Consider the following 11555-nt stretch of genomic DNA (forward strand, 5'->3'; position numbering starts at 1 on the left):
GGTGAATATGGGCCCGTTCACCTATCATGTGAACCACTTATGGTGCATATATGAGATGGTTACATGTGTAATTATTGTCAACCTGCAGTTTGGCATTTGGAATTGCTTTTCTCGATTAAGAGCATAATTTTCAGATTATGAAATCAAGACAGTTCATCTTGATAATGTTGGTTTATATTCAAGCTGGTTTAACATTGAATACCTCCTATTAATGGCTAAACCATTGCTTATGAGAACAAAGCTTCATGTGTTGGTCTAAGATTTTCTAAATTGCATATAGCAGCACTTGTATGCATCAGATCAACAATATATGATAAGTCCTCCCTTCACAATTGGTTTAGGATCAGAAACCAAATATTTTTGCTATCTTTTGTTGTGTGGTATATGATTAATTTCTCTACCATAATACACAAAGATATGTTTCCCAAAGATGATTGGGGATATATGTTAGTTTTTCTAACATTTGGGGGATGGAATAAACAGTTGAAAAATATGCTATATGAATCGAATTATCATGATCCTCACTTAGAAGATAATTCAAGTCGAATGCCAGAAACATTTGCTGATCCAAAATTAAATATCATATTTCAGCTGCAAATGCTCCTATTAAAATTAAAGCCCCTGAAGGATAGAGTTTACTGTACGCATGAAGCGTGGTAGACCAATCGGTTCCAAAGGTAACAATCCTTGAAAAATAGTAGGAGCTAATGATCAAAATGATCATAATGAGGAGGAAATAAGCTCTAGAAGAGCCCACGACATAACATTTCATGAAACTCCCGAAAACATTCAGGTACCTGAAAATAAAGAAAGTGATGAGATCTCCACAAGTTATGTCGCTTCAGAACTAACACAAAATGATCGTCGACGATATATTTAATACAATATAGTGCACAATATTGAGAGGATTGGACTAGCAGTCCAGACACTTGAAGATGTCATACCATTTAGATACAAGTCTTAACCTATATGACTTATTTGGCTAAATCTATATGAAGATCCTTGAAGGATTGAAAATGGCCGAAGCATATAATTCAAAGTCTTGAGAAATGTACTCGATCAAATTATAAAGATCTTTGTACGGTTTAAAGCAATCTGTGCGCGTGTGGTATAATCGCCTCAGTAAATATTTGCTGAAAGAATGTTACATAAATTATGTTATTTGTCCATGTATTTTTATAAATAAAATGTCATCAAAATTTGTTACACTTGCTGTTTATGTTGGTGACATAAATCTTATTGGAACTCCGGAAGAGCTCCAAGAGGGTCTTAAAAATACTTTTACATGGACAAAGTGTACCCATTAAGTACACCAATGAATATTCAATCACTTGAAGTGAATAAGGATCCGTTCCAACCTCTAGAAGAGGATGAGGAGCTCCTTGGTCCTGAAATACTCTATCTCGGTGTAGATGGTGCACTTATTTATCTTGCTAATGCTAACAAAAGTGGTGCAGATCGTATTGGTAATGCAGATGCAGGTTATTTATCTGATACCCATAAAGCTCAATTTCAAACCGGCAAGTAGGGAGTGCATATAATTGAGATCAGTGATTCATTCGAGAAACATGTGGGTTGGAATGTGATAAAAGACCCACAATATTATACGGAGACAATGTTTCATGCATAGCCCTATTAAAGGGAGGATTTATAAAAGGAGATAGAACGAAACACATTTCACCAAAATTATTCTACACACACGATCTTCAGAAAAATGGTGACATTGATGTGCAACAAATCCGTTCAAGTGATAATCCAACAGATTTATTCACTAAATCTTTGCCAACTTCAACTTTTGAGAAGATGGTATACAAGATTGGAATGCGGAGACTCAAATATTTGAAACAAGGTTTTCATCAGGGGAGTAAAATACGCGATGCACTCTTTTTCCCTTACTAAGGTTTTTTCCCATGGGGTTTTCCTTATAAGGTTTTTAATGAGGCACCTAGCAATGCGTATTACTAAATATGTGTACTCTTTTTCCTTTACTAGGATTTTTTCCCACGTGGTTTTTCCTAGTGAGGTTTTAATGAGACACATTATCTTTTAATGAACATCCAAGGGGGAGTGTTATAAATATATTATATTATGGATGTTCATAATCTTCCTGAAGAAGCTTATCCATATGGGACTCCACCGTAAATATGTTTATCCATTTAGTACTCTATTGGAAATAAGCTTCCTGAAGAAGCTTATCACTTCGGTACCCGATTATGGATAAACATTACCCTAGATAGAAGATTATCCATACCGGGTATAATAATCTTATCCATTCAGTACTCCGTTATGGATAAACATTGCTCTCAGTAGAAGATTATCCATATCTGGTATAGTAGCAGCTTACACAGCAGCTTGCGTAGCAGCTTACACAACAGCTTGTAATAGCAGCTTACACAGCAGCTTGTAGTAGCAGCTTACACAGCAGCTTGCGTAGCAGCTTATACAACAGCTTGTAATAGCAGCTTACACAGCAGCTTGTAGTAGCAGCTTACACAGCAGCTTGCGTAGCAGCTTCCTTTCTTCTATAAATAGAAGAGATTTTAGTTCATTATGTACATCAGTTTGAATTCGAATAATATATCAGTTTCTCTCTATACTTGTATTTACTTTATAGTCTTTATTTTATAACATACTTTAATTTATATAATTATTTTCTTGAAAATATACTTTTCCATTAAAGTGTAGCCCATGTTTTGACTACCTATAATTTTAGTTTTAACCATCTATATTACGACCCGGAATTCCCATCGTCGGGACCGTGATGATACCTAACATTTTACTTGCTATGTAAGCCAACATTAGAACAATCTATCCATTTTTAACAGTTTAGATTAAATAAAGAGAAAGAACTGGAATAACTACAGAAATCCAAAGTAAAATTCGGAAGCTAAAACAACCAAACGTCTGCTAAAATTCCTAGACCCGGTGTCACAGGTGCACGAGCAACTAGAATAGTGCATACAAGAATCTGAAATAAATATAAAGTTGTCTGAAGGAAAATACACAACTAAATAAAAGGGAGGGGGACTCTAGGAGCTGAAGGCGCAGAGCAGTTGTATCTCAAGTCTCCGCAAAGCTAATCAATCCAAGCACGCTAATAGCCGCCGCTAGGACCGACTCCAAAATATGCACAAGAACTGTAGAGTATAGTATGAGTACAACCGACCCCATGTACTCTGTATGTGTCGAGCCTAACCTCGACAAAGTAGTGACAAGGATAAGGCAGGTCACCTACACTACAACTTTTACGCAGTATATAATAAAGACAAAAGGAAATACGGAATAAAATAAGACAGTTAAGCGAAGATAATAGGTGCATTCTCAAGAAATAAGCCAGTGTCATTCAGAATTACCAATCCTTAGAGTTTCAAATGAAAATACCGAAAACCAACACTGCTCAAGGAAATAGAAACACATAGGTTGTTGCGGCGCGCAACCCGATCCCATCGTACAACACAGAATTCTTCCTTATTTCACCGTAATAACATCAACAATAATAAATAATATTTATGTTGTGGCGGGAAACCCGATCCCACCAAATATCAATATCAATATCATAATTTATCCTTATTTCACTATATCAATCCACCCGTCTTCTGCATGTTGAGACGTGCAACCCGATCACACCATGTCATTGCGAATTCACCCTTATTCCACCACATCAATTCACCCTTATTTCACATGTTGCGGTGTGCAACCCGATCCCACCATATCAGTACCAAATACTCAATATGCATAGTCAAATCAATAATTCAAATCATGAGAACCGTTAAGATCAATAAACACCTAACTAAACTAAAACGAAAACCTTGTACAACACGTGAATTCATATAGGTAATACTACACAGTAGGTCAAGTCCGGTAAATGACAATTTGAAGGTGCAAGTAAGTCACTTAAGCCAAGTAGCAACGAATCATGAAAATATGAAAGGATCTAACATTATTAATAGAAGGAAACACGAATTAACATGTAGCAATTAAGCATGGAAGGCATTACAGAATGTAACATTTAAGACATGAAATGAGATAATTAAGGAAAAGCGGAAAATCAGGGAGAACAAGTAATTCGGCGATATATAAGCACTCGTCACCTTGCATATACACCGCAACACATGAAATTCACATAGCACATAGTCCGAGGGTTCCTTATTCCCTCAAGTCAAGGTTAGACTCAACACTTACCTCACTTTGCAGTCAATTTAGAGCTCTACCAGGGCTTTTCCCCTAGAATCAGGCTCCAAACCACTCGTATCTAGCCACAATTGACTCAATAATATCAAATATTGCTAAAGGAATCAATTACAATACATAAATTTAGAATTTCCAAACTTTTTCCCAAAAAGTCAAAAATCGACCTCGGGCCCGCTTAGTCAAAATCCGAGGTTCGGACCAAAATCTATTTACCCATTCACCCCCAAACCCGATTATTTCATTAGTTTCGAAATTCGACCTCAAATTGAGGTCTAAATCCCCAATTTACGAAAAATCCCAATTTTTCCTAAATTCCTAGTTTTCTACAATGGAAAAATAAAGATTAGGGCTAGGAATTAATCGGTGATATTAGAAATGGAAGAAAATGAGTTAAAGTGTACAAACCTATGAATTGGTGTTGAGTTTTCTCTTAAAAATCGCTCCTAGTCCGAGCTCTAATCGAAGGGTTATGAAAAATGGGAGAAATCCCATTTTTGAAATGTTTTAAGGTCTGGGCATCAGGCCTTCTTTGCAATCGCGAAGGCCTGCCGCGTTCGCCATGTGCAGCAGCCCAAGTGGCCTTCGCGTTCGCGAAGGGCCTGCCGCGTTTGCCATGTGCAGCATCCTAAGTGGCTTTCGCATTCGCGAAGGCTGCTCCACCTGGCCTTCATGTTCGCGAGCCAGTGTTCGTGTTCGCGTATCAGAAGCAACTGTCCCCTCCCCCATGTCCCTAAAGCTACGCGTTCGCGAGAATCTGGTCGTGTTCGTGAAGGGTAAGGCCCCCATTGCTCCGCATTCGCAACCCATCTATCCCGTTCGCGATGAAGAAAATCTACCCAGACTCTGAGGAAAACCAGATTTTCTAAGTCGAAAACTACCTGTAGCCTATCCGAAATTCACCCTAGCCCTCAGGGCTCCAAACCAATTATGCACACAAGTCCAAAAACCTCATATGACTCGCTCGCGCGATCAAAATGCAAAAACAATGCCTAGAACTACGAATTGGATACCAAATCAAATGAAATTTTCAAGAAAACTTTAAAACTTCTATTTTAACAACCGAACGTCCGAATCACGTCAAACCAACTCTGTTTCTCACAAAATTTGACAAACAAGTCATAAATATAGTAATGGATCTGTACCGGACTCTAGAACTAAAATATGGACCCGGTATCAATAAAATCAAACCTCGGTCAATTTTTAAAAATCATTAAACCTTTAAACTTTTAATTTTCGACCAAAATCAATAACCCGAGCTAGGGACCTCCGAATTCGATTCCGGACATACGCCCATGTCCCAAATTATGATACGGACCCATCGGGATCGTCAAAATACGAATCAAAGTCCATTTGCTCAAAATGTTGACTGAAGTCAACTCAAATAAATTTTTAAGGTAAAATTCTTATTTTAAACAGTTTTTAACATAAAAGCCTTTCGGAAAAAACCTGGACTGCGCATGCAAATCAAGGAAAGATAAATGGAGCTATCCGAGGTATCGAAACACAAAAATGAAGAGCAAACTATAAATGACCTATCGGGTTTTCACATTTTCCACCTCTAAAATAAATGTTCGTCCTCGAACGGACATAGAAAGGTGCCTAGATTGGTGAAAAAGTGTGGATATCTGCTCCGCATGTCCGACTTAGACTCCCACGTGGTTGCCTCGACCGATTGGCCTCTTCACTACACTCAAACTGAAGGATAATTATTTTACCTCAGCTGCCGAACTTGCCAGACTAGAATAGCCACCGGCTCCTCCTGATAAGTCAAATCCTTGTCCAACTGGACTAAACTGAAATCTAGAACATGGGATGGATTACCGTGATACTTCCGAAGAATGGACACATGGAACACCGGATGGATTGCTGATAAACTAGGTGGCAATACAAGCTTGTAAGCCACCTCTCCCACTCTCTCAAGAATCTCAAAAAGTCTGATATACTTAGGGCTCAACTTGCCCTTCTTTCTGAACCTCATCACATCCTTTATGGGTGAAACCCGACGTAACTCTTCTGCCTAGACTGAGCTGTGCGAAGTTGAACCTGAATAATCTTGGCCTTTTCCAAGGCATCTTGTACCAAATTTGTACCCAACAACCGAGCCTCCCCCAGCTCGAACCACCCAACTGGCGAATGACACCGCCTCCCGTATAATGCCTCATAGGGAGCCATCTGAATGCTCGACTAGTAGCTGTTGTTGTAGGCAAACTCCGTAAGTGGCAAGAGCTGATCCCAAGAACCTTCGAAGTCTATAACACAAGCGCGGAGGATATCCTCTAATATCTGAATAGTGCGCTCGGACTATCCGACCGTCTGAGGGTGAAATTCTGTGCTTAACTCAACTTGCGTGCCCAACTCACACTGTACTGCCCTCAAGAAGTGCGAGGTGAACTGTGTACCTTGATTAAAAATAATAAACACGATCACACCATGAAGACGGACGACCTCGCGGATGTAAATCTCAGCCAACCGTTCTGAAAAATAGGTAACTGTGACAGGAATGAAATGCGTTGACTTGGTCAGCATATCCATAATGACCCATACTACATGAAACTTCCTCTGAGTCCGTGAGAGTCAAACAACAAAATCCATAGTGATAAGATCCCACTTCCACTTAGGAATCTCTATCTTCTGAAGCAAACCACCAGGTCTCTGATGCTCATACTTTGCGTGTTGACAATTTAGACACTGAGCTACATAGGCAACTATATCCTTCTTCATCCTCCTCCACCAATAATATTGCCGCTAGTCCTGATATATCTTGGCGTCACATGGGTGAATAGAATACCAAAAACTGTGGGCCTCCTCAAGAATCAACTCACGAAGTTTATCTACATTGGGCACACAAACACGACCATGCATCCTCAAAACTCCATCATATCCTACAGTAACCTGCTAGGCACCCACCTTGCCGCACTGTGTCTCTAAGGACAAACAAATGAGGGTCATCATATTGCCATTCCCTGATGCGCTCAAACAAGGAAGACTGAGTTGCTGTACAATCTAGAACACGACTGGGCTATGAAATATCCAACCTCACGAGCTGATTGGAAAAGTCCTGAATATCTGATGCAAGCGGTCTCTCACCGACTGGAATGTACGCAAGGCTGCCCATACTCACTGCCTTTCAACTCAAGGCATCAACCACCACATTGGCATTCCCGAGGTGATATAAGATAGTGACATCATAGTCTTTTAATAGCTCCAACTACCTCCTTTGCCTCAAATTGAGCTCCTTTTGTTTGAATAAATACTACAAGCTCTGATGATCCGTGAATACCTCACACGACAAGCTGTAAAGATAGTGCCTCCAAATCTGCATCGCATGAACAATGGCTGCCAACTCTAAGTCATGAACATGGTAATTCTTCTCATGAACCTTCAATAGTCGCGGCGCATATACAATCACCTTTGTCATCCTGCAGCAATACCGTACCAATTCCAATACGAGTGCATCTCAATATACCGTGTAAAATCTTGTGACGCCGTAGTCAAAGCAGTCTTAAGCTTCTGAAAGCTCACCTCACACTCGTCTGACTACCTGAACGAGGCACCTTTTTGGATAAACCTTGTCAACGGGGATACTATAGATGGAAACCCCTTCACAAACCGATGGTAGTATCCCGCCAAATCCAAAAAACTCCGGATCTCCATAGCAAAAGTGGTCTAGGCCAGTTCTGAACTGCCTCAATCTTCTTAGGATCCACTTGAATGCCTTTGCTAATACAACATGCCCAAGAAAGTGGTCGAGCCCAACCAAAACTCACATTTTGATAACCTAGCATATTACTGACTATCTCTCATAGTATGAAGTACAATCCGAAGATGCTGCTCATGCTCCTCTCGACTACAACAGTAGATCAAGATATCATCAATAAATAAAACCACAATGTAATCCAGATAGGGCTTAAACACCTGGTTCATCAAATCCATAAATACTGCTGGGGCATTTATCAACCCAAATGACATTACTAGAAACTCATAATGCCCATACTAAGTCCGAAAAGCTGTCTTAGTGATATCGGATGCCCTAATCCTCAAGTGATGGTAGCCAGACCTCAAATCAATCTTCGAAAAAACTTGGCATCCTGAAACTGATCAAATAACTCATCAATCCTTGGCAATGGATACTTGTTCTTGATTGTGACTTTGTTCAATTGCCTATAATTTATGCACATCCTCATCGATCCATCTTTCTTCTTCACAAATAACACCGGCGTCCTCAGGGCAAGATACTAGGTCTAATGAAGCCCTTATCAAGCAAATCTTGCAACTGCTCCTTCAATTCTTTCAACTCTGGCGGGCCCATACGATATGGCAGAATAGAAATAGGGTGAGTGCCCGGTGCCAAATTAATACAAAAGTCAATATCTTTGTCGGGTGGCATCCCCGGCAGGCCTGTAGGAAACACCTCTAGAAACTCATGAACAACTGGTACTGAATCCATGAAAGGAACCTCTGTACTAGAATCCTGGACATAAGCCAAATACGCTACACACCCATTCTTGACCATATGTCGAGCCTTCATATAAAAGATAACCCTGTTGATAGAATGGCTAGGAGTCCCTCTCCAATCTAATCGAAGCAACCCCGGCAAGGCTAAGGTCACCATCTTGGCATGACAATCCAATATAGCATGACAAGGTGACAGTCAATCCATACCCGAGATAACATCAAAATTTACCATATCGAGAAGTAGAAGATCTACACTACTCTTAAGACTCCCAATGGTAACCACACACGAACAATAAACACGAACTACAACAATAGAATCTCCCATAGGTATGGACACAAACACATGAGCACTCAAACAATCATGAGGCATAACCAGATATGAAGCAAAATAGGATGACATGTAGGAATAAGTAGAGCCCAGACAAAATAAAACTGAAGCATCTCTATGGCAAACTGGAACAGTCATGTGATAACAACGTCTGATGACTCAGACTCAGGCTTGGATGGGAAAGCATAACACTGGGGCTGGGGCCCACCACTCTAAACTACATCCCTAGGACGGTCTCTAGTTGGCCTGCCTCCATATTTAGTAGTCTGACCTCCACCTCTAGCGGCCTGACCTCCACCTCTAACAGCCTAATCTCCACCTCTAGCTGGCTAAGCGGGCAGTGGTGCAATTGGTGCTGAAATTATGGCACGAGAACTCTATTTTGGCGTGCCGCCCAATAATCTCGAACAAGTCCTCCTGATAGGCCCAAACCACCACACTCAAAATATCTATCCTGGTGTTGTGGCTGCTAAAACTAATACTGACCCGAACATGCCAGATAACCACGGTGATAACTCTGAATATGAGGTGCACTGATAGGAGCTGATGGTGCACTGTAAGCTTGCTGCCCAGAATGAGGCACATAAGGACCATGACTCCCTAAAGCACTGTGGGATGCCTGAAGCATTGACTGGAACGGCCTGGGAGGATGGCCCCTACCAAAAGTACCCCTGCCTCCAGATGAGGCACCACTAAAAGAACCGGAATTATGAGGCCTATTATCAGACCCCTTCCCTCTCTCTTGTGAAAAAACATCCTCGATCCACCTTGCCACATTAGCAGTAGTCTGAAAAGAAATCTCACCCAGTCTCCTTGGCTATCTGAAGCTTGATAGGATGAGCGAGTCCCTCAATAAACCTCCTCAACCTCTCTCTCTCTCTCTCTCTCTCTCTCTCTCTCTCTCTCTCTCTCGTAGGAAGCAGAAGAATAGCATGACGGGCTAGATCCACAAAATGGGTCTCATACTGAGTAACTGATATAATCCGCTACTGGAGACGCTCAAACTGTATGCGATAACTCTCTCTCAGCGTGATAGGAAGGAACTTCTCAAGAAATAGCTGAGAAAACTAGTCCCAAGTAAGAGCAGGCGACTTGGCTGGTCTAGTAGATACATAATCCTTCCACTACCTCTTGGCGGAACTCGTCATTTGAAATACAGCAAAATCAACCCCATTGGTCTCAACTATACCCATGTTCCGCAGCACCTCAGGGCAGCGGTCAAGATAATCTTGTGGGTCCTTAGAAGGTGCTCCACTGAAGTGATATAGGAAGAGCTTGGTAAACTAATCCAATATTAATAAGTCCTCAGAAGATATGGCATGTCCATCACCGGTCTGTGCCGCAATAACTGGCTGAACTACCCTAACTGGCGGGGAGCTGGAGTCTGATACTAGGGAGCCATCTGCTCTGAAATGTGAGTAGCGGGAGTCTGTGCTCCCCCCGCCCCTAGCCTAAGAGAAGATTGGTGCCATAGGAAATGTACCGGCTTGGGCCACACTCCCCATAAGACCCACCAACATACCAAAGCGTCCTGAAGCACTAGGTGGCGATGAACCCCTCCGGGACCTGAGCTGGTCCAACAGGTGCAGCCTGAGATGGAACCTCCTCATCAAAATTTACCTGAGGCTTTACTGCTGGTGCTACTGCTCGAGCTCTAGGCTAAACTCTGCCTCTGCCTCAACCTCTGGCGCGTCCTCGACCTCGATCTATACCCCTAGTAGGAGCTACTATTGGGGACTCCGGCTGTTGTCCAGCTGAAGATGCAGTGCGTGTTCTCGCCATCTACGAGAGATCAAGAATAGAAGAGTTCAATCATTAATGGTAGAATAAACTCGAACGATAGAGAAGAATAGAAGTGAAATTGTTCCTAAATCTTAGCCCCTGGAAGATAAGTACAGACGTCTCCGTACCGATCCTCCAGACTCTAGTAAGTTTGCTCGTGACTCGTGAGACATATGCAACCTAGTGCTTTGATGCCAACTTGTCACAACATGGATTTTCCATCATCGGGACTGTGATGACGCTTAACATTTCACTTGCTAGGCAAGCCAACGTTAGAACAATCTATCCATTTTTAATAGTTTAGATGAAATAAAGAGAAAGAACTGAAATAACTAAAAATATTCAAAGTAACATGCGGAAGCTAAAACAGCCAAACATCTACTAAAATCTCTGGACTCGGTGTCACAAGTACACGAGCTACTAAAATAGTATATACAAGGGTCTGAAATAAATATAAAGTTGTCTGAAGGAAAATACACATCCAAATAGAAGGGAGGGGGACTGCAGGAGCTACGGGCGCTGAGCAGTTGTACCTCAAGTCTCCGCAAAGCTAATCAATCCAAGCACGCTAATAGTCACCGCTGGGACCGACTCAAAAATCTGCACAAGAAGTGCAAAGTGTAGTATGAGTACAACCGACCCTATATACTCTGTAAGTGCCGAGCCTAACCTCGACGAAGTAGTGACGAGGCCAAGGCAGGTCACCTACACTACAACCTGTAGGAAATATATAATAAAGGCAGAAAAGGAAATACGGAACAAAATAAGACAGTCAACCGAATATAATAGCTACAGTCTC

Source organism: Nicotiana tabacum, chromosome 10 (assembly GCF_000715075.1).
Source record: "Nicotiana tabacum cultivar K326 chromosome 10, ASM71507v2, whole genome shotgun sequence".
NCBI lineage: Eukaryota > Viridiplantae > Streptophyta > Magnoliopsida > Solanales > Solanaceae > Nicotiana > Nicotiana tabacum.